Genomic DNA, 23,873 nt, shown 5'->3' on the forward strand with positions numbered 1-23,873 from the left:
CATGATCATCACCATCTTCATCACCATGATCATGATCGTCATCAACATCATCATCATCATTATCGCCATTATTGTTAGCATGACCAAAATCATCACCATCTTCTTCTTCTTCATCACTGGGTAACTGTCGTTCTTGATAATCATTTACTTCCTCTTGTGCTTCTTCAATATCTTCTTCTTCGATCACATTATACTTTATTGGCCTTCCTCTTGGGTGATGTCTAACAAAAAATGACCAACCTTGTTTGTCTGGAACACCAAAGTAAAACACTTGCTCGCATTGACTTGGAAGAACATAGGGTTCATCTCTGACTGGCTCAAATGACCTTGTGTTAATCATAGTAAATCCACTATCGTGTTCAATAACAGTCATATTGAGATCATTTCGATTCAGTCATAACCTAAACCATTTGATGACAAATAGAACTATTTTGAATGAATCAAATTTTCACTCAAGTATATCATCCAAAATGCCATAGTATTTCTTTTCAAATTGTTGAGGATGTATTTCAGTTCTAGATGAAATATTAGTTACTGCGAAGACAACACTTATCCCAGAATCACACGTTTTCTTCATTTCATCTAAATTTTTTGTGCAAAATTTATAGCCATGGTAGTACATAGCTTTGTGGTGTTTGACCTAAAATTATTCAAACATGTCATGAATCTTCTCATTGATCTATGAGTTGATATTAAACTTATGTCTCATGATTAGTAATCTTATGCATACCTTTGTATCTCTTAAGTCATATATTGGATCAAGTACCATTGGCGTAACATTAGGATCTCCATTAAGATGAGCTTCTTTAACCAACGATGCAACACCATCCCATGTTAATGAGAGACCATTTTCTTGAGACTGTTCAATCCACACTGTCATCCAATCAAGATTGTTTGTAATGTACAAGTGTAGTGCATCCCACTCATGACCAACTATAAAGAAGACAATTACACCAGTTAGAAACAACTTATATATATTGATGATGGATAAGAATTGTTAAATTACAAAAAAAAAATTATAATTACCTCTCACCCTCCTCAATCTACCTTTCCCCGTCAGGTACTCCCCTTTGAATTTGTCATTATAGTTGGGATCTCAAATGAGATCTACATGGATACCTACTGCAAACTTTAGAAGATATTCACTGATATACACCATGGTATGGTATATCATATATCCCTCTATCATAGAACCCTCAGGACATTCTCTTTGTTGAACTAAGCCCTTCATAAATTTCAAGTGCCTCTCAACCATCCACATTGATCTAGCTTCTATAGGTCCGCACAATTCAATCTCCTCAACTTGATGTATGAGGTAGTGTTCTTGAGCATTGAAAAACGTTGGAGGTAAACACTTTTGTATTTCACACATAAGCTATGGAATTTTTCTCTTCCAATATTTTATATCTTTTTTATCAATTTCTTTAGATGATAACCACCTAAAAGAGATTCAATACGCAAAAACACATATAGGAGATTTCAAATAAAATTATACAATAAATTTCAAATAAAAAGCTACAAATCTAAGAAAAAACACTCTTCTAATCTCATGTATTTTCCAAGATCATATATAACTTGTTTAATACTATTGTCAAACTGTTGTGGAAGGGATAGACATAAGACGAACTGCAATCATTAAAAAATGATCATTTTAATATATTATTAAATAATGCAATTGGTACTACATTCAATCTTACAAATATACTATAAATAGATAACATGACTTACCTTGAGGAAGGTATGCCAATCATGTGTCTTCAACCCTGGCCCAAAATCACCTTTCTTTGATAGAAAAGTGCTTATATTTGTAGCAAATCTTGTTGAAAATTTTGTTTTTTTTATGACTTCTTTTAATGCATCACTTTGTTGCTCCGTTAATAACCAAGGAAGGGCACTTGTATTTATGCGGTCTCCATTCCTATTTGATTCAATGAAAAATTTTAGTGCATGATTATATTCATGAATGTTAGTACAAATTTTAGCAATTTTTTCTCTATCACGCCTTCCATTCAACATTTTCCATAGTGTCTTTGTTACATTCTTTCCAATATGCATAGCATCAAACAAATGCATGATTAGGAGATCTTTGTAGTATGGTAACCTACTAAATTGAGTAGGATAACTTTTCATTCCTCTAAGAAGTTGGTCATTGATGCCTTGACACCCTTCACGAGCATCAGTTATAGCATTAGTAAATATAAGACAATATCAAAATACAAATTGCAAACTTCAGATGACAAATTGGACATTACCTCCACGATTTAGTTGATCGTATTCCAACTTCCTTAAATGAGGTGTCATTCTTTGTAGCCTTGATGATGTCTCTTCTTTCCCATTGAAAAGATGTTTTTTAGCAATTTGATACTTATGATTATGGTGGAGAAAGTGTCTAAAATCATCAAACACCTACTTTCCTAAACTTCTCAAATGATGACATTTCATCTTCAGACCACAAACTGGACATGCAAATTTTCCTTTTGTCTGAAGACCTAAAAGATCATGTATAATTAGATCATGTACAATGATCACACGCAACTTAACCATTCGATAGTAATGTGTAAGCACTATAACATACCAAAAAAATGTAATCTTAACAATATAACATACCGCAAAAATGAGTTAGCCCAGGGGCATCATGTATTGTCCATACAAGCATTGCATGGAAATGAAATTGTCGATGTCCTATCTGTCTAGAGATGTCATACATAGTGATGCCTTTCCATAACTTCAACAACTCATTAATTAGGGGCTCAATATACACATTCATATCTTTAACTTGGTATTTACCTAGCAATTGAATGAACATAAATATTACGTAATTATTATAACCATTTTCATGCACTATTTATAAATTAATTTAGATAACTATAAAATAAAAAAATACCTGGCACAATCATTGACAACATTATGTGCTCTCTCTTTATGGACATCCAAGGAGGAATGTTATTGTTAATAAAAAAAATAGGCCATACTGAGTAAACAGATCTCATATCTCCATATGGATTGACACCATTCACCGTCAATGAAAGTTTCAGATTACGAGGTTCTTCTTTAAAGTGTGACCATGTTTCTTTTATCTCTTTAAATCTAGAACCATCGGCAGGCATTCACATAATGTCATCCTGACTTCTATTGCGTGCATGGTAATCCATAAATTGTACCAAGCTAGTGCACCTGAATAACCATTCAAGACATGAAATAATGGGAATGTACCAAAGAACCCTGTGAGACACTTTTTTTGTTATTTGATCTGATCGATATCTACTAACATGACAATCAGGGCATTCTATTTCAAATTCATGTTGTTTATGATATAGAATGTGATCATTGGGACATGCATGTATTGTTTGATACTTCATTTCAATCTAATCCATAATGTTAGATAATTCTCGGTATGGACGAGGCAATGTTTGATGGTGGGAACAAAAACTCACTAATCAACCTACAACAACAAATATGCATTGTTAATATAATGAATAGTAATTGTATGCTAACATTGAAGATGAAAAAAATGACATGCCTTAGCATACGTGACATTGCTACATTGGATATACTATTCATAACCTTTAAGTTCACCAACAAAACTATAGCTTGGGAGCCTTTGTATAAGGGCTTGTGTGCCTTCTCAAGTAAAGGTATATCAAGATCATCTTCATCATTATTATTAGATTTTCTAGTACCATCATTGTGAGCCTCTTCATTACTTTCCTCAATACCATCTTCTTCAATCATGTCCTCTGGCACATTATCATCTTCTTCCATGGGAGTGTTGTCCTCAGCTTGGATATTTACACCTCCATGTTCCTCCAGTAGGAAATCCACATTCAGCAATAGATGAAAATCGTGGCCCTCTTCATGAAAATTTTGGCCCCCTTCAACATGACCATATTGCCTACAATGACTCTGGGATGTTGTGATTAGAATTTTTCAATTATTTAAGCCCTTACACTTTTTGCAAGGACAATAAAATTTATCAAGTTTTCTTCGAAACTGAGCCCACAATGTAGCCATTGTCTCATTATTTTGTTCTAGGTTCATATTGTCAAGCATGGTCTTTCTTCATAGGAAAATATACTTACAAATAAATTTGACATGTTGTGATTAATGTTTATATCTGCACATATGGTTTTTGTTAATTAATATTTTCAAATGTAACTAAAATGATTACAAACATATCAAAAAGGACTTTCACAGGGTCTTATTACATCAACTGTTCTAACATGGTCATGTTGGTTATCTTGAGACCTTAATGTCTTCTCATGCCTTCAACTTTGACCTTGATGCTCCTGCATCATTCTTCCAAGGATCAAGGAAAGTTGGATCATCATGGAATTGAGTAGGTAGACCTTCTAGGAAGTTGCAATACTTCAACCTTGTGTCATGTCAATGCAGTGGGTACTAGACAAAAAATTTAAGTTGATGAGAAATAGTTGTTATGAATTCAAATTGTAAGCGTCACCTCAATGCATTGGGTATTAAATAAACAATTCAAGTTGATGAGTATGGGTTTTTATGAACCACAACTCATGAAATATGCATTAAGTCCATACCTGTTGTTTACAATGAGTATGGGTTTTTTTTCTAAGAACATACCTATTGTTTACAATCAGTAAGTTTCTATATCCTCTAAGAAATTTGAATCAATGAGCCAAAGTCACACGGTTGAAGATGATGATTGTCCCCTCAAAGTGCCGTCGTTTGATAAATTGTTGCATTGAAATATGATCTAGAAAGGGCCTTTCCACATAGTATGTTGGCACTATTTGGCAATCATCGATCATGTGGTTATTGCAAAGAGGCTAAGGACCAAACATGGAATCATGGAGATAGTGCACAGATGTACAAGGAAAATTTGTTGCTCTTTAGCTACTAATCTTGCTTTGTGCTTGTCAATTAAAACATTATTTTTAAACTTGATCTTAATACTTTTTATAATCAATGGCTTTCTTTCCAATGTCTATCTCTGAACTCAACACATTTTTTCATTTTTCTTTCCTTCTTGCTTCATCATAAATACTTGGTTCACAAGCGCTTATGGTGTTCTTCTTGCTAAGATTATGAAGTGGACAATGACTTTCAATCTAGATAATCAAATGTTTGGCTCAAATTTTTTGGGTAAGTGTGATGATATGTAGTGCACTATAAATTTCCTCTTCAATGAAAGGATTAGCACCTCTAATTTTCAAATGGGCGATCAACCAAAACTAGCTAACAATCTAACCTTAAAAATACATTTTATGCCAAATTCCAATCATAGTTAAAAACATTTAGCTATTGGAAAATGACAAGATTATGTCTTATTTCAAATATGAAATAAAATGGGCAAGAAATGTGGAAGAATGTTGAGTTTTTATCCACCAAAACATGACTAAAATTGTATAAACTGAATGTATTTTTAAAAATAATGTCAATTCCCTTCAAAAGAAATATTTTGCATGCAACTTACTTGCTGAAGGTATTTCAAGTTTAGAAACTCTTTATTCATAGGATCCATAATAGTTGGAAGCTTTGACCTATCTATCAGTTGTGGCTTGGCCTGTAGCAACAAAAAATTCTTAGTGTATGCATCTCAACATTTAAAAAATACATCAAATAATTTAGGTCAGTTCCAGTCTATAAATTAACTGGCATTTGTTTCTTCTTTAACATATTCAACAATCAAGTATAATTAATAGGAATACAAGAGCAAAACTTGGAATTCTACTAATGTCACCAATGTTAATCTTGGGTACTAGTACAAAGCTAGTAAGAAATCTGTAGTTGTACCAACCAAGATATTTACAAGACTTGATCACAAAAGGTTCATTTAGCACAAAACAACTTCAAAAATATTGTATACATACACTCTTTGATGCTGTCAAAGGGAACAATTATTTTAATGATGTTTTACGTAAGAATTGCTAGAGGAAATGATAAGTATGATCTCTTTGTTTGGTAGAATCCACCATTAAATTCCCTTGTGATTCACTCTAATTATGTTTCCCTTTCCATCTAGGATGATTTTCTAGATGTACTCCTAATTTATTAGTATGACAAATCTTGTTGGAGCTGCAAGCTTCACTACCATGAACAGGTTCGATTGGAGATCTCAATTCAACATATTAATCATGCTTATGTGAGAAATTTAATGGGAGTTCATACATCACCACATTGTTTGAAATAGTTTTAATAACTACCTACTCTTATCCACTCCTAATGTTAATAGTAGAAAATTCCTTTGAGCATGTATTGTCTAGATTGGTGTCTCAAAACTAACAAAAGACACCCTTTGAAAATGCATCTTGCATTTTCCTGAATCCATAAGTGACCTTATATGAGGGAGAAATTATACTAGAATGTACAAGGCCTCTATATACACAATATTCTTGAACCGGGTCATGAAGCATTCACATGTTCAACTTCATTCGGCTAAGTTCCTTCTATGAGAAGAAATACACATAAGAAAATAAATTCATTCAAAAAACCTGTGACAACTTATCATGACATACAAAATGGAGATGATACCTTCTATTTGGAAAATAAGTAAATATCCCCAAGGAAATACCAAATTCAAACTCATGCTCAGGTAGCATGTGTCAACATTCCCCATTGACCTTAGTTGCAAGGCTAACTAACTTATCAAGAGTGTGTATCCCACAAATGAAATTGGTATAAATGTTACAACCACCAAATTTGGAGGGCATGGAAATTCAGTCATCACTATCCTATGTAGTACACTTAATTTCATATGTTGGAATCATTTTGTGACTTGAACACATGATAGTCCAGTAGTTTTTAATGTCATCTTCATCACAATTTTTCTATGATAGTCTAATAGTTGCAGGTGGTATCTTCATCACAATTTTTCCATGATAGTTTGTTATTCATCCAAATGGAAACCCTTGTAGGGAAGATCTAATTGCAATGCAACAATTAAATGTAATGTTGAAATATAGGAGAGAGATTCTTTTGGTTGAACTAGAAGATAAATCATCTTCTAAAAAAATGATAGAGACTTTTGGTGAAGGATCCAAAGTACATCAATTCAATTATAGTCTAGTAAATTTAGGTGCCATCTTCATCATAAGTTTTTGAAGATAGTCCAATATTTGTAGGTGTCATCTTCATCAAAAAATTTCCATGATAGTCTATTAGTTTGAGGAGTCATCTCCATCACAAGTTTTCCATGGCCTACTTGTAATTAGAGGTGCATTAAATACCTTTTATCACTACATGAGCTACTAGTAGATCGTGATTATTCATTATCATATAACATAGAATCACATGAATATCATGTTTTATAGCCCACATGGCCTAAGTATTGAGGGAACAACTCCAAGCACTAAACACACCAAATTTCAAATTATTATCTTTATGTGTTGATGTTTAAGTTGAATGTTCTAGAGTTGAAGAGAGAAACACACAATTTTTTTTTTCTTTTTATTCTTTTTTTGAATATGAAACTGTTGTCTAAATGATACAATATAATTATGCATTATTAAAACAAAAATACAAGAAAAATATGATACCAACATAACTATATTTATAAAACAAATTTTTTTTCATTATTATTTCTTCTAAGATTTTACAACTATAGCTTCTACATACACATTTCCTTTCTTTTCTTTCATTACCATAACAAAAAGTATAATAGTTGTTACAATTAACCAACATTCCAAATGATAAATCTGCATCTACACACTTTCAATAAAATGAAACAACAAGTACATTACATTCTTTTTGCAACTAGAGTCTTTTTAACACTTATCATCAAAACATCGCTGAGAAAAAACACTTGAGCGGAGACTTTCCCATTTATATTACACAACAATGGCTGAACTTTGGCATAAAAAATGATAATGATAGTAATAATATTCACTTCCATCTTCAATATTATCATAAAAACCTACAAAAAAAATACACATGTACCTATGGAAATATGCTCGAAGAGAAATCCCTCTCCTTGACCACCGAAGATGCTGGTGTGATTGGAGGTCGTGAATGGAAGAGCTTTTGAAGTCGAGCACAGTAAGAAGAATGAAAGAAAGACAATATCGAGAGTTTCAAACTACTATTCCACCCCCCCAATATTGATGCAAATATAGGCCCCCCTTTCATATTATTCCTAGGGCTAGTAGGCATCATTAATCAAGTGGGTGGAGAAAACCTAAAATGAAACTGGGCTCAGAGAAAACCATGCGAAAATGAAGAGATAACCATGCGAAAATGCTCAAAAAATGTCAAATGAAATCGGGCACAAAAGACATAAAAGGGAAAATGTTTTTTTAACTTTGCGGATGTATAAGCCCTGTGTTGGTCAAAATTTTTACCAACACGGGTCTTATATGTAAAAAAATGAAATTTTTTCATTTACATTTCAACCAACCTAAATTTATTTAGTTGATGGTCAAAATTTTTGGTCGAAAAATGATGTTAAATGTAGTAGTGAAGGCCTGCAAAAACAACCAAAGCTGCAATTTTAATAGAGCTATGAGGAGTTACAAATTCATGATTTTCAGCAAGTTTGGTGATGATAATAGTACATGCAAGCAAAAGGCACAGAATGAAGTTTGCGATTGCCCACAATATTTTAGGGCCTGTTCTACGAGCCATAGTTTCTATCATCAAAGAAGTTTCTTTTAGCATTATTGAATTCAGCATTAGGCCAAATGATCCTAATTTGACACCTTCATCATATAAAATTGGAAGAGGTTAAGGACCAAAAGGATTTCCCTTATAAACTTCTTGACCCATCCAATCTGTGTCAAAGAGTAAGAAGGGGAACCACTCAAGCCATGTCAGTGTAGTTACAATAAGTAAATACAACATTGGAGAAGGGAGATCTCTGAAAACACGAAATAGCTCCCATATGAATGTCTCCTGGGTTGCTTCATCAGCCTCCTACTCCTCATCATCTTCATCATTTTCATCAACTGGATTATGAATTTTACCTCCCACTGCCTTTACCCTCACTTTTGCTTCTGCTTGAGCCTTTGACCATCTTTTTTCAGGGGTGGCTGTTACACTAAGAATGGTAGCAACCACTAAGAGGATTATTGCTATAAAAAATGCAGACTTTAGATTAGCACAGTTGACACCACAAGCCTCTGTTCTTGTGAATGAAAGAATTTTATACTATTTACTGTAAGAACCACTCGCAAATCCTAACACATTCCCTACTACCATAAATAGTGAGAAAAAGGCATTGGCACTCCTATTTCATCTTTGGTTTTTTCCTACCAGAGGAAAAGCGTTTAGAAATACATATGGATGTAGCTTCAAGAGGCACTAGAATTCAGTAAAATATTTCAATCATCAAATTAAAGTCCTTCATTTAGCAAGAGAATACAATCTAGAGTTCATTTATGGTTGCCTAGTTTTAATTTCTTGTGACTATTTCTGAAGAGCAAAATTTTCTCATGGAAACACTATATTTAGTCCTTGAATGACAGGGAGATTCAGAATTCTTCCCTCAAAATTTGCACTACTTAGCCCATGAAAATGAATAACTTTTTCCTTGGAGTGAAATTCCCTATGGACAATGTCCCTCTCCAAGGAATGCGAAGAAATCAAACCTTTTTGGGATACAATCAATGAAATATAAACCAAATATGGATGTTCTTTTTGGCAAGTTTCTCCGTTGAGAAAAGAAACTGCATTTGCAATAGAGGAGTCTTTAATGGGTACACACTAGAATATAAAAAATCCAAACCTATCTAGCACTGCCTTTGATGAAATATGCACTCCTAACAGGAAATGCTTGACATAAGATAATGGGATATAGCCTTTAATGAGCATAATTATTCAAATTACAACCATCAAGAGTTAAATTTTAAAACTCTATAACCATTAATGAAATCTAATGATAAACCATAGGAAATTATTGGCTTCAACCAAAGCCTCTTTAAATGTGGTATGGAAACAATTTCAAAGACCTATGATGAGCTATGGTAACAAAATATTTTGCTTGACAAAGTTTTTGAAAGCAAAAAAAATTGGTACATCCCTTTGTAAATGGTAAATAAAAAATATCCCATAGGTAAAACTTTCTCCAGAAGGAATAAATATAGTTGATTGCAGATTAATATAGTAGTAGTTTCATGAATCTAAACATTAGTCTCTATAGATTAAAAATTAATCACCTCACCATCCCGTAATGGCTGATCTTAACAGAGACATTCATTAAACATATACTTCCTTCAAGGTCTATTTTCTACATGGCTAAGCTAAGGAGGTTTTCCCAGACAACCCTTCATGGAAAAGTCTTGAACATTGGGCATTGAAGATTGAAAACCTCGAGAGGTGGGAAATGTCAAAGTTTTGCATTAATAAAAAATGTTTCTTTCTCTAAATATTTGAGTTGTTTTATACATGGTACTTTTTTTTGGAAATTTTCTATAAATGGTCATGTTCAAGCGGGATTGGAGCTAACACCAACATAGGAAAAATGTCTGCAAGTTGACCATTACCTTGAACAATACTACAAGATGACATTGAAAAAAAGAGAGGGGAAAAAGAAATGTAGCTCAAAAAGGTTGTAAGTAAGGCCTTAACCATCATCTTAAACATAAACTTTCTAAATACCATTGCAACAAATAGTAAAACAATATAAGCATGACATACCTGATAAATCTATGAGGATTGCCCTACAAGGCCCTTGAAGCATATTGTTGGCAAGATAAAGGAGCCAAAACCCCAAAACAAAAATAGTAATAGTTCTTCGCCTGTATGAGATTGAATAACCAAACATACATTCCAAATTTTCTAAAAATCTAATGAGCATAACTGCCATTACCACAATGCATGCTCCCATAACTATAAATGGCTTCCTTCTTCCCTGGGAGCACTCACATCTATCACTATAATACCCCACTATTGGTTACACAAACATGCCATAAATAGGGCCACATAGCCATATATAACTAGCCCATGTATGAGGAATACCTAAAACCTGCACATATGGCATCAATAAGGAGAGTTACAAAGCCCATCCAAATTGCATCCTTGCTACCACTGATGCAACCTTGCTAGAGTTCTCAGAGGAACTCCATTCTTCACTTTTCTTCCCACACGAAAATTTCTATTCATGATTAAAACAATCCCACCAACTCCAAAAAATTGGTATCCGTATGACAAATAATACCAATTTTTCAATGAAACTCATAGTCAATTACTATGGTGATAAAAGAGGTTTCAAATGACGGATATGCTGATAACATTAACTATTGCATGAACCTAATGATTCTAGATTATATATATATGATGTCTTGTGATTCACATATGAGCAAGTCACTATAGTCTTTGGGATGTATATTGGAGCTACTTACTATGTATGTGATGTATGGAAAGCAAATTAACTTGTGTACCTGTGATGTGTATGAGCAAGTTTTTGTATATGAGATAGGTGCTCATTATAATCATGATGTGTGTGATTTGTGATATGATCCTTATGAATATGTGTAAGTTGCTGCAAATAATGATAGGTGACGATAGAGATGGAAACATCACCTGAATACAATGAGTATATTTATTAGTATCTTTATTTGTGATGGCACTAAGTTCACACTTAATTAATAATAATATTGGATGGTTGGTAATGTGCTAGTGTAGCATTCTTTTAGATTATTGGGTTTTAATTGCCCAATCCTGAATAATTTTCAAAAAAACACAAAAATTAAATTTGAGATGTGTGGCAAGATTATCCAACACAATCTCAAATCTAGCTTAAACACATTTGATTTTGACAATCTCTAGTATTCAATGAGGAATAGCAAGCTCGAAAGAAGATACATAAGATTTGAATACACATAAATCGATTCTTGGAGCCAATAACATAGTAGAAGCTAAGGTTGTGCTCGGGTCTAGTTACCAAAGTCAATCACAATTGTAAAATTGCATTTGGAAGGACATTGTCTTATCATGACAAATGTTGTCCTAGGGGAGATTGTATTACTGGAGAATTAACAAAGTGATGGAGATCCTCTCAAGTCTACTTGCAACATTCTAAAGTTTCAAAATATTATGGTAAAAAAAGAGAGAAGCATGGATGCAGCCCAACTTTCTAATGTGGCCATCAAGTCAAAGGATCACATGCATGCAATGACCTTCATGGACCTAAGGAAAATCAGTGCCAAGGATTGGTGAGAAGATAGGCAAGTACACAAGTCAAATACAAACTCAAAAATGCATCGCTCATAATCCTCTACAGAGTGGTAGATATCTTGTGTGGAAGAAATTGTGATCTCAAAAGGGATACCACATTCAAAGGTGCTTTTGGATGCTTGGAGGTGGCTAGTGAATACCACCTTTCCACTGACAATGTTGGCAAATTTCTCTCTTCGGGCCACAAAAGCAATGGTTGTATTTTTGGGGAAATTTTTTTAGAATAGATTGAAAAAAATGAAATTCAAAACAAATGAATCGTGCATAAAGTGTCCATTATGTTGGGGGATGACTATCTTATGGCAAAAGGCAGATACCGCTCAAATGTGGAAATTACATCATTGTTTATGGGGCAGTGCTTGGAACTAGATACAACTACAAACATGAGAAGGGTCAGTGAACTTGGAAGCAATAGCTAGAAACTATTTACTATTCCCAAGCTATTATCTATTTGCAATTCTATATTAAAACAACAAATAAAACTAAGGCCTCACAATGTTACAATGCACTAACTTGCTATAAATTAACTTTCTAGAATGATGACATGGTGAGTAGACCCAAGTGGGGGTGTATATTTTACAGATTAAAATGTTCATAACTATCCAAGCTACTATTACAAATTCAAGTAACAGTATGAAAGAAACATTTCTACAATTGCAAGAATGAAGTACAAAAAAGGGCTAGACCTAAACCAGTGCATTCTTCAAAATTCATCATGTCAACAGGAAAAAGATCATATAATGTATCTCACTGAACAGATAAGCATGCAAGCCTGAAACCCAGACATCAAAAAGCTTTGGCTTAGCTTAAAAAGTTATAGCACAAGAACAGAAAGTAAACTGGAATTTTCTTGGAGGACTGGAAGTGATACAAGAGTTATGTGAAAATTTGACAAAAAATAGTTGAAGAGTTGGAAATCAAGAAATGACCTAGATCTATGCTTGAAAGCATTCTTGATCCCACTGATCTAGGTAGTAAAATTATTAAGTTTGTACTACTTAATAGTCATAAGGTTTCTAATGCAAAAGTAAAGATCTGTAGTATGTTAGTGCCCAAAAGCAATAAATACGCCAGCCCATAATAATAATCTATTTGTTTCCATGTCTTACATATCAGTAGTGACTCACTAACTTATCAGTAGAACACATCAAGGACTACTTAAGTCAATGGTACTAAGTTTGAAAATTTAAACAAAATACCCATAGCTATGCATATAAAAAACTTACAAAGGTTGTGTGGATATATCCATGGAGTTGCTGGTTTCTCAGGTTAACTATGTTGGATAGTAAAAATGTTTTCTAGAATTTTTTTCACAAGTTTGAATCTATCAAAACTAGCAGCCACTAATTTATTATGTCAAATCAACATACCCAACATCTAGCAGATAAATGTACAATACGATTTGTGTGCTATTCACATTAAATTGTACAAAAATGATCCCTCAATTGAGGTCAAAGTATCTTTTAATGAGTACATCAGATATGTTGGTCTGATTTTTTGTGAATCAAATTTTCTTAGGATCATAAAAAAAATCAGATGAGAAGTTTCTGATAAGTCATAGGGCTTTAGGTTTTGGAATAGTATATTTTGATACCTTTGAAAAATCTGTGAAAAGCCTTAGGTTTGTCCTTTTAAGTTTTTCCTGGCGTGAAATTTAAAAAAAAAAAAACAACAACAAGGAGCAAATATTATTTTCCCGCCTACTTGATCGCCGTTGTTAAGTCTTTTGAAAAAGGGGTTTTAATCTTGCCGTCTTATTTGATTTGAATCTACGGTTGTCACATGTTCGCTATGGCAAGATGATCATATGTTATGCATAGCGAGGTAGCGACCATGGGAGAATTATGTGTGATACTAAAAAGTGGAGTCTGATGCTGCAAAATGTGTTGGTGGGAAGATCTATTGACCATGTACTATGTCCCAGACTAGTCAGTTTGAAGAAGAAAGGTAGATGGAAATATTTGCAAGTGGTGTCACCGAAGTTTAATTTTATTCGACAATTTGCCAAGTCGCTAACTAAAAACACTTGCAACTTGCCGGTGGCGATATAGCGAATGCTCAAATTTTCCAAAGATAGCATCTTTCTAAGATCAGAAGTAATTTTGAGGATCCCAAGGAAGATATGGTGCATGTTTCACTTTTGTCCCTCTACAGGTTATTGTCTTTTGTAGTTTCTTTTTTTGGTTGTTGTTTTTAAAGTGCTTACTGAAACTTGCCATATCACTAGCTGAATTTGTGGTTTTTATGCCAGTAGCGATGTAGCAATTGCTCAAAAAATGGTAATGTAACTGAAAAATCCTCAAAGGTGGGCCCCGAATGAGTGACGTGATAAGGCTGATCTGTGCAGATCAAATTACATGGTGGCATCCTATTGAAATATCTTTGAGCAAAAAAATTTTGATTCGTCGGAGCTCGCCATGTCACTAGCCAGATTGTTGGTTTTTTTGCCGGTAGTGTCATAGTGACATAGCCATTGCTAAGAATTATGACCAAGCCATTAGGGTTGTAAGAAGAAAGGATGGTGTGCCTCTGGTCTCAATTACTCCTGAAGAAATTAGAGAGGTTTTTCACTTGGAACCATTATCAGATTACCATGTGCAAATCAATCTACTAGAATTAGAGAATGAATATAAAGCAAAGAAGGATGTAATCAAGGGAGGTGTACTGAGGGCACATATTAGTACAATAGGAACTTTGCCAGTAATTACTGCAGCATCTAGAGAGCCTTTTAAGAAGAGTCTTTTTACTTCTTGGGCTGTAGAGATATACAAGACCTTATGCTGAATTTTTGGTGAAGATGAGCAAGAACTTATGCCCATTGGTTTCATGTACATGATGGTTCAGATTGTTTCCTTCGGTGTAGATGTTATTTTTGATTTTGCTTCCTTTTTGGCTGAAGAAATTCACATTGGTTTAGTTGGGATTGCGAAGGGCAAGGTGGAAAAAACTTTTGGTCACTACTCTCTATTAATGCATACGTTTTTGTTCAAAGGAGTGACATATTTTTCTAATGAGATGGAACTAAATAGAGAGGAGAATGGGGAAATACTACCAATCCAGTTGTGGAGTGCAGATATGACCTGGGATGCAAGTAATGCTAGTTTTGTTAGATTTGATAGATATTTTGCTTCTAAGCTGAGGTGCCTTATATTGAGTGACAATCCTAGAATCCCTAAAGCACTAATGAGTCTCATTAGGCCTATGGATAACCACCATGACTTGAAAGTTTGACATAATTGGGGAGATATCATCCCTTACTTTGTTTCTACTATTTTTAGAATATATGGTTTTAGAGGGAGTCCTCATGTTTTTCCTTACCAAGTACTTTTGAATGAAGGAGTGGTTGAAGTTTTGTGGCAGTTAGGGTGAGTTGAAGAAATGTTTTTGTTGAAAAGGAAATTAGGGTCAATTTTCCCTACCTGCATAGTGGCCCATCAGTTTGTGATTACAAAAGGGGGATGGCTCTTTTTACATAAAATTTTGGAGAAGTATATGATGGCTATCTCTCATCCCCATTTTTGTGATTCTGAGGGATTTTTCAATCAGATGTTGAGCCATAGAATCAAGTTGGGACTGGTCAAGCATGATTCTTATTATCCAGAGGACATTATAAGGAATGAATTCTCATTGCAAGAGCAAGAAACTAAAAAGGAAAAGTGGAGAGTTTATTCCTGGGTGTTAGAATTCATTCATTGTTTTGATAATAAATATGATCCTTTAGATAATGCTGTTAAAGAGGCTGACAAAATAAGTAAACTCATGAATCCACTCCCTGAAATAATGGAAGTCATGAATGAAAATAATTTTTTTTTATTGATTCCTATCCTGATAAGGCCAGAGAGGTCATAAGGAGATTGGATTTCACCCCAAATGTGGGAGCTGGTAAAATAATTGTACAAAAGAGGCCTCGGTATACTATAATTCAGAATAAAAGGGTTCCTATAGATAAGGGAAAAAAAATAAAAGGATCTACTAGTATAGCCCAAGAGGAGAGACCTGATGAGCCTAGTCCTAAGAGGCAGAAGGTAATAATAGAAGAAAGGCCTCAAGTTGAGGAATATTCGCCCACTCAGTCCCCTCTGAGGATTGGAGAAGAACATCTCACTGGTGAACAGATCGAACATATGGGATAATAGGGAGGTATTTTTATTACTCAAGTAGAATTAGATGAGGGTAACCCTCCAGAACCTTCCCTCCCAAGTTTGGATCTAACTTTTGCAGATTATAGTGGTAGGGAATTGAACCCTATGTTAGAGCAGGCAAGTCATAAATTTTTGATTGGTGAGAGTTTTGTTAAATCTAGGGCTTTTTAGCAGTTTGCATGGAGGGAAAACATGAACATTTTTGAGGAGAAATGTAAAAAGATGAAAATAGAGCATCCGAAAATGGATGAAACTTCCATTCAGAACCAAACTAAAGAAGAAATGATAAAATAATTGTAGAATATAAGCCCCGAGGAAGGGAGGAAAATGGTCAAGGCATCTAACATTTTATTGTTACCAAATTGGGATATTGCTGATTCTTTAATTTTTAGTTCTGTTTCAAATAAATTGACTTTGCAAGACCAAAATAAAAAGAACTTTCAAGGCACTACATTCATTGAAGATCAAGCTACATTTCTCAAGCTGCATTGGTCAATTGGTCATTGAGGAGAGGATCCAGACCCACATCATCATAGTCAGATGACTTTGGCTTGATGGGAAGCTTAATTGTGAGAAGAGTTGTTGATACCTCACATGTGCAGACAACATCTTGGAATGTGGAATCTTCCAAGTTTCTTTTGGATACTGCAAAGGAGGAAGAGGCCATGTCTGAGTTATAGGGTAAATATGAAACACTTCTTGAGGCCTATAATAGGGAGGTAAAAAGGAGAATTGAACTTGAAAACAAGGTAATGGGGAAGTCCACAAGGCCAAGAATAACATACCCCTATCCTCTAGTGGAACCTTTTAAATCCACCCCCCTTGTAGAACTACTAGACACATCTCAAAGGCCAGAATATTATACAACTAAGGATTTTGAAGAAGAAAAAAAAAAGCTATGGGCTTTACATGTAGAGTTAAATACACAATATGAGGATAAGCTTAGAAAGGCCCTAATGTATTTGGTAGATAAGATTGAATGGCCCTAATTTTTTGATCAGTTGGCAAGAGTAATAAGTATATGGGAGCAACTGAAAACCCATGATGAAATCCTCAAGCCTATTGTTAACAAGTGGGGAAAAAGGGAAAAAGAAATCACCCTTTTATGTTATTCAGTTATAAGGTCTTTAAATGACCATATTGAAAAATTATATGATATTGCTAATGACTTGACAGATTTTGATAACAGGAGAGTTGCTTTGCAACTGAAAATTGTTTCTTATTTGAATAAATATAAGAATAAAAAATTTGATCTGTTTCCTTGTGCTTTGGATAGAAAGAACCAATTGAAAAATAAGGATGAATGGAGTAAAAAATTGGATGACCTTTTCTGCATAAGGATAAATAAAGTTGTTAATGAAAAGGGGCATGCCTGGTGGGCCACCATGATAGAGGAATTGGTTAAAGTCTAGTTATTTTTTGATTCTTTTAGGCAAGAATTTGTTGGTTTTGAAAAGGAGGCTGATTATATATTAATGAAACAAGATGATATCCTACAGTTCAGCTAGCCGGATGACATACAATTTAACACATGGATGGAAGATATTCCTTCGGACCAGCAGTTGGAGGAAGGTGGTTTAGATAATGATAGGGAATAGGAAGATGAGGTGCAAGTCATTGAGACATCAGCACTAGAATTGAAGGAAGAAGAAAGTGAAAAGGAAATAGTTCCTGCTCAAGGTGAAAGCAGTGAGTACCCATAGGAACAAAATGATCTAAAGGCATCACAAGATCACCCCTCATTGGCTAGCTTGGAAGCCACATATTCTGAGGATTCGAAACAATGAGAGACAAATTAGAAGTTGATAAGTACAATAGTAATAGGAACTGACCTACCTAAAAGAATATTTGATATGCCTGGCATTCTGTTGTGACCTTTTTATCTTTTGTGTAATGTTTTGTTCCTTGGACACCTGTCAATCACATTTTCCCTTTGCTTATTGCAACTCATATCTATATAAATGAGTTTTCAAGGCATTGTGATGGTCTGAGACTTGTGTAATTTTTTGTTTTCTTTCAAGAAGAGTACATATATAGTTGGTCCAATAGTATGCAAGGGTTTTGAGTTTGCTTCCATTGTACTTTCTGATAAGCAAATTGAAATGATAGAAATGGCAATCTATTCTGGGTATTCAATTGGTTTTCTATTGGGTATTGTATTAGTCATATGAAAAGGATAATACAACAGGGTATTTACACTATATATGTGTCATCAATTTCTATCTCTAGTTTATGGGTTTGTTTACTTTGAAGTCATTTAAATAAGGTTTATTTGGCTGAATGTAGTTTGGATGGGTTGTATGCTAGTTTTATTGTTGCTTTTAATTCCAGTAATTATATAAATGCTTCAGTAAATTAGTAGAGTTTATGAGTTCATAAAAGGGATATTGCATAAGAATGGAGATGGGTGATTGCATTTGATTAATTCTTATACAAGTTATTTGAATTAGATCTCCTGCCAATAGTCAATTTCTTGCCCAATGGATAAGGCACTGGTCCTATAAATCAGAAGTAAACAAGGATGAATTCTACTACTACATATCAAGTCATCTTATAAAATCAAAATTATTTCAATCCTATTCAAGAATTATAAATGCTGTTCTCAACTCATTTATATCTAATTCTTGAGTCTTAGGTAGCTATTATTTCCAAGAATATTTGTAAATTTTAGGAGAATTATGACCAGATCTGCTGATAAGGGATGTGTATAAGTTTGAGAGCATTGAAGAATTGAAGTGAGCCGTGTATGTATGTGAAGGTAACATATGAGAATCAGAATGAAACTAAGATAATTTCATACATAGTTGCATTAGAATTATCCCTAGGTATACCCACCTTGGTTTAGTAGAGCTAGAAGAGTAGGAAACCATTGTTTGGTTTTGTTGAAGTTGGGTTATAGTGATTCATTCATATAGTTGATATTGGGAATTGGCTAATCCCTTGATTGTGTGAGTCATTTCACTATGATATTAAGCATTTTGTTGCTTGATAGTTTCAGCAGTTTGAAACACCAACAAGATACACGCTACTCCTAATCATTCAAAGCACAAGCATGAGGGAAAAATGAATAATTATTTATAGTAGGACTATCTATGAGAGAATAGGACTATCTATGAGAGAATATAACACAACTTCAAGAGTATGAGCTGCATCTTTAGCCAGAGATGATAAAGAAAATTGCTTCTTTTCTTCTTCTTTTTTCTCCCACACAAGCATACCCATCTGCACATCATCTGCTAGAATCACTACATTACATTTTCTATTTTGGACAAACAGTTCCTTAAAATATTACTTCTAGATTTCACCAGGAAAGCTTGTATAACTTATGACAATGCATCTCGTATAGTTTCCTCATAGTATTTACATTGCTGGGGATCCAAACTCTACAATGAAGTTCTTTTGAAAACTTGCAAGCTAAGATTCCTTTCTTCTTTAAATAAAGTAGTGAAAAAGACTGCTAACTCAACAAGTTCATGTTGTGGATGCAAGCCATACAAAAAGATGAAAATAAACTATTGGAATGAAGAGGAAAGGAATGCAAATACAGATGTTCTACAATATATCAATCCTCCCAAAGATTGAGTTCTTGTTTAATGTCTTGCAAAGCAATCTACAGTAAAATGGCCACAAACCTATGTGAATGGGTCTGGATCAAATTCTGTCAGAGGTAATGCTACTAATTTGAGTGAAAAAGAAAATGGGAGTAGCTATGCAATATTACATTCTTTGTTTTTGATCCAAAGTTTTCCAACACCAAGACATCTCGAGATTCCCTGCATGCAAAAGAAATACAAAAAATGAATAGTGCATTATATCAGAAATATAAATTTTCCATAGCTTTATCCTTGCACTTAAATATATGCTAACCCTAAACCTAAACATCATCTATAAAACAACTTTGTGACCTGAAAGAATTAACAATGGCTTTTTTTTTTAAAATTGTGATGAGTAGAAGAGAAAGAGAAAATGTAAAAGAACTGAATAGCTTTGGAATCTGCCTCTGCAAATTTCTAATAGATAACAAACTTGGAATGATATCTAATGACTAGATTCTTACCTCCTTTCTCCTCTCCTATTGACCCTGCACCAAACTCCCACCCATTGCAGTCATGGTGTGCCCCAAAACAAAATTAACACTACAGTGACCTTTTTCTTATGTTTTGAAGGTCGAAATTTAAACAATTTTACCATAGTCAAAATTGGGTCAAAATTTTGATCATATCGGGCCCATTATTTAAAAAAAAATGAATTTAACAACCCAAATAGGCCTTTGGTCAAAAATGGGGGCCTAATGTACTAGTGCCACCTGGTTGCAATTGAAACATCTACTAGTGAACACTCCTGGAGTTCTACTCCCCAATCTGCCTCTTACATTGCCTCTTCTTCCTCTAAAACCTCCTCTTGAACTTGTCTCACCTTCCTAATTTTCTTTATTACTTGACTCCTCTTGGGGATTGTAGAATGAATCTCTCCCGTTGAACCTTCCTCTACCTCTATTATTATTATTGGCTCCCCTTGACTTGTTTTGAGAGTCACCTTTCCTTCTCTATTTTTCCTCTATCTTCAATGCCATCTAAAAACATGAATGCACTGACTTTGGGTTAAACAAAGTGAGTTCATCTTGGATGGAGTACTTGAGGCCATTCAAGTACCTTGCCAACTTCTTCTTCTCTGTCTCAGTCACCTTGGCCCTCAAAGTGAGTTTATGAAACTCTTTAGTGTAGGTACCCACATCCATGTCCTTTTGTCTTAGGCCTTTTAGTTGTTGGTGCACTAGGACTTCATAGTCCTCAGGGATGAATTGTTTCTTCACCTCCAACTTCATCCTTTTCCATGTTGTGATGGAATCTTTACCCTCATCAAGTCTCTCTATTTGAAGAAAGTTCCACCAACTCAAAGCAGATCCTTTCATCTTGCCCTTTGCAATCTTTAACCTTTGTGATTCAGGGACATTATCACATTCAAAGTGATTGTCCAATGCTTCAATCCAATCCATGCATTCCTCAGAATTAAGCTTTCCACAAAACATAGGGATCTCTATCTTGATTTCCCTTCTTCCTACCCTTTCAAGGGCTTCCAACATGACCCTTTGGTCCTCTAATAGGGCTTGTCTAGATCTATCAAGTTTTGGTCCATTTCCCTCTTCTTCTACTTTAGAGTCTTCTTGTGACCCTTTGTTCACCTTTCCTCTCAACTTCTCTATTTCCCTCTTCATCATCCTATCCTCTTCCCTTACAGCCCTACTCTCTACCATCTATTCTTTGACCAATTTGGCCAACTCAACATTAGTTACCCTTAGAGGGATCTCCCTCTCTTCCTCATTTTATGACATCTTGTATTCTTCTTGACTTCCCAATCAAGACTTTGGTGGCTCTGATACCACCTGATGTAGAGTCTTGCAGTAACCACCTTATAGCCTTCCGATGGCTTGACCATCCAACTCTAGATTCAAGGACCTATCTCAAGTCCTTTTACCCACACCGGGTATGCTCAACCAATGAGCCCAAAGAAGCAACCTCCTTCCTCACTTCACCCACTAACTCAACCTATGGAGATAATCTATGGACACCCCAACCAGCCACAATCCACAACTTGTTTGGGATTGATCAACACCAAATTCCACTTAGAGGCACACAATTCTTGTAGCCTTTCAAATCTGCTATTACACCTCTCTCCAAAATTTCCTTAACACCTTAGGGCTTCTCTGCCTATTCAAAACTCTTTTGGATTCTTCGGTGGATCCCAAAAGCCTCTTGGAAGATCTTGCTCTAGCACCCCCCCTCAAACCTCGATTCGGTACCTAGACCTAATTGATCAAGTTGGACTAGGGCTTCAAAGAAGAATGGAAAGGATGGGTTTCCAAGACCCCCAGTACTTATGGCAATCCACAGACCCTCAATACATTAACCATCAACACTACATCAAGCTGGAAGTACACTCTTTCTTGACTGTCTCCAACTTGGCTTTCAAACCTGGTTAAGCACATGGTCTTGCTTGACCTAAAACTAGCTTGAAACATTGCTTACCCTGCTCACCATACCTCCAACTTCTGGAGTCATGTTAGAAGTTTTCCTAACTTGCATATTCCTCAATTTCAGTGGGTTCCACTTGAGAATATGCAAGTTAGGGCACCATTTGTGGGAGAGCCCTGAAATTAGGTTACATGGATATTTCTAATACAACCCATAGATATCTCTCAAGCTATGACTCCAAACAATTTTAGACCAAAATAAATGACTATAGCCTACACGCCTTCGGTACATTCAATCATAAAGAAAACAAAAATAGATCGCACCATCCACTGCAACATAGGATTCACCAAAAAGTTAAAGGGATTTTTTTTTTCATTCAGTTTCTTTCACCTCTGTTACATCCCTGCTGCTACTCATACTCAATAGGTTTATAACCTTTTGTGACCGTTGGATCAACCAAAAAGGCCATTCCTAACCAAATAACAAATTTTTTTTATTAAGCAACCTGAGTAGCTTTCAAAAGTTCAAAACTTCTTATCTAAGCCAAAACTAACCCAACTCACCCTTAGAACAATCTATTTCTGACTCCTTGGTCTCATTGAGCCACTTGGTTTATAACATGACCATAATGCTAATGGACCTTACAATGAGTCTTTTATTACAACATAAGGATCAAACCCCTGCACTACCATTCCTAATAGCTCGAATCCTACCTTGGAGTGGTTGGGTGCCTTGCACCACTCTCCTCCACACTAACAATTTTATTTTATGTAACTGATTGCCATTTTTGTTTTCACTACTCCCATTTCCTTTTGCTTGAATGCTATTGAGTCAAATAATATGAGTTTCTAAGCCTTCCAGTCTTCCTCCATTTGTCATGTTTTTGCTTCTTCCAATAGTTGAGATTTAAAATTGATAATGTATAATAATCCATCATCTAATGCCAAGAAATTGTATCCAACATAATCAGACGACTGAGGCTTCGTTTCCATTGTCAAAAAGCCACCTTGGGGTAGGCTGTGTAAAAGACTGTTGGTACTTGTATTGCACAACATTGTGAATCAAAATAAAATTGAATAAAAAAATTGTGGTACGTATTTAACAATTAAAATAGCATAGAATAGTCTTTCTTATTCATACTCTATAGTTAGAGAAATTCTTCTTTCCTTGCTTCTTTGTTTGCCAATGCCCCTCCATTTTTCCCAAAAATCTATAGAAAAATTCTTCAAGTTAAAGTGAAATTTTCATTCACAAAGATATTTTAAATTTAGCTATTGTCCTCATGCATTCTCATCCATAACGGTTGGTATCTTTCTTCCCAGACCTCCAATATTTGATTGTTTTCAGAACCCTCTTTAACAATTTCTTGAATCGTGAGCATTGTAGTTAGAATTTTGGATTCTAAACAGTTAGATTTCTTTGATAGTTATTTATTCAACAATAAAGATTTTATTTTGAATCCAAAAATTAAGAAATAACAATTAAAGATAATAAAAGCCTTCCATTTATACCATAATATATGTTTCTTTAAAATGTTCAAAAGTCTATCCCTAATATATGTTTCTTGTGAACATTTTAAAAAAGGAAAAAGAGTTTTGTTGGCAAAAAAAGAAAGCAT

The 23,873-nt window shown here is 34.6% G+C and overlaps 1 pseudogene; it reads right to left on the reverse strand.

The window, feature by feature from the left end:
- Positions 1–8,412: 8,412 nt before the first annotated feature.
- LOC149531450 (sucrose transport protein pseudogene) lies at positions 8,413–11,067 on the reverse strand (annotated as a pseudogene).
- Positions 11,068–23,873: the final 12,806 nt, after the last annotated feature.

Source organism: Cupressus sempervirens, chromosome 11 (assembly GCF_028749045.1).
Source record: "Cupressus sempervirens isolate cs-2001-9-10 chromosome 11, ASM2874904v1, whole genome shotgun sequence".
Taxonomy (NCBI): Eukaryota; Viridiplantae; Streptophyta; class Pinopsida; order Cupressales; family Cupressaceae; genus Cupressus; species Cupressus sempervirens.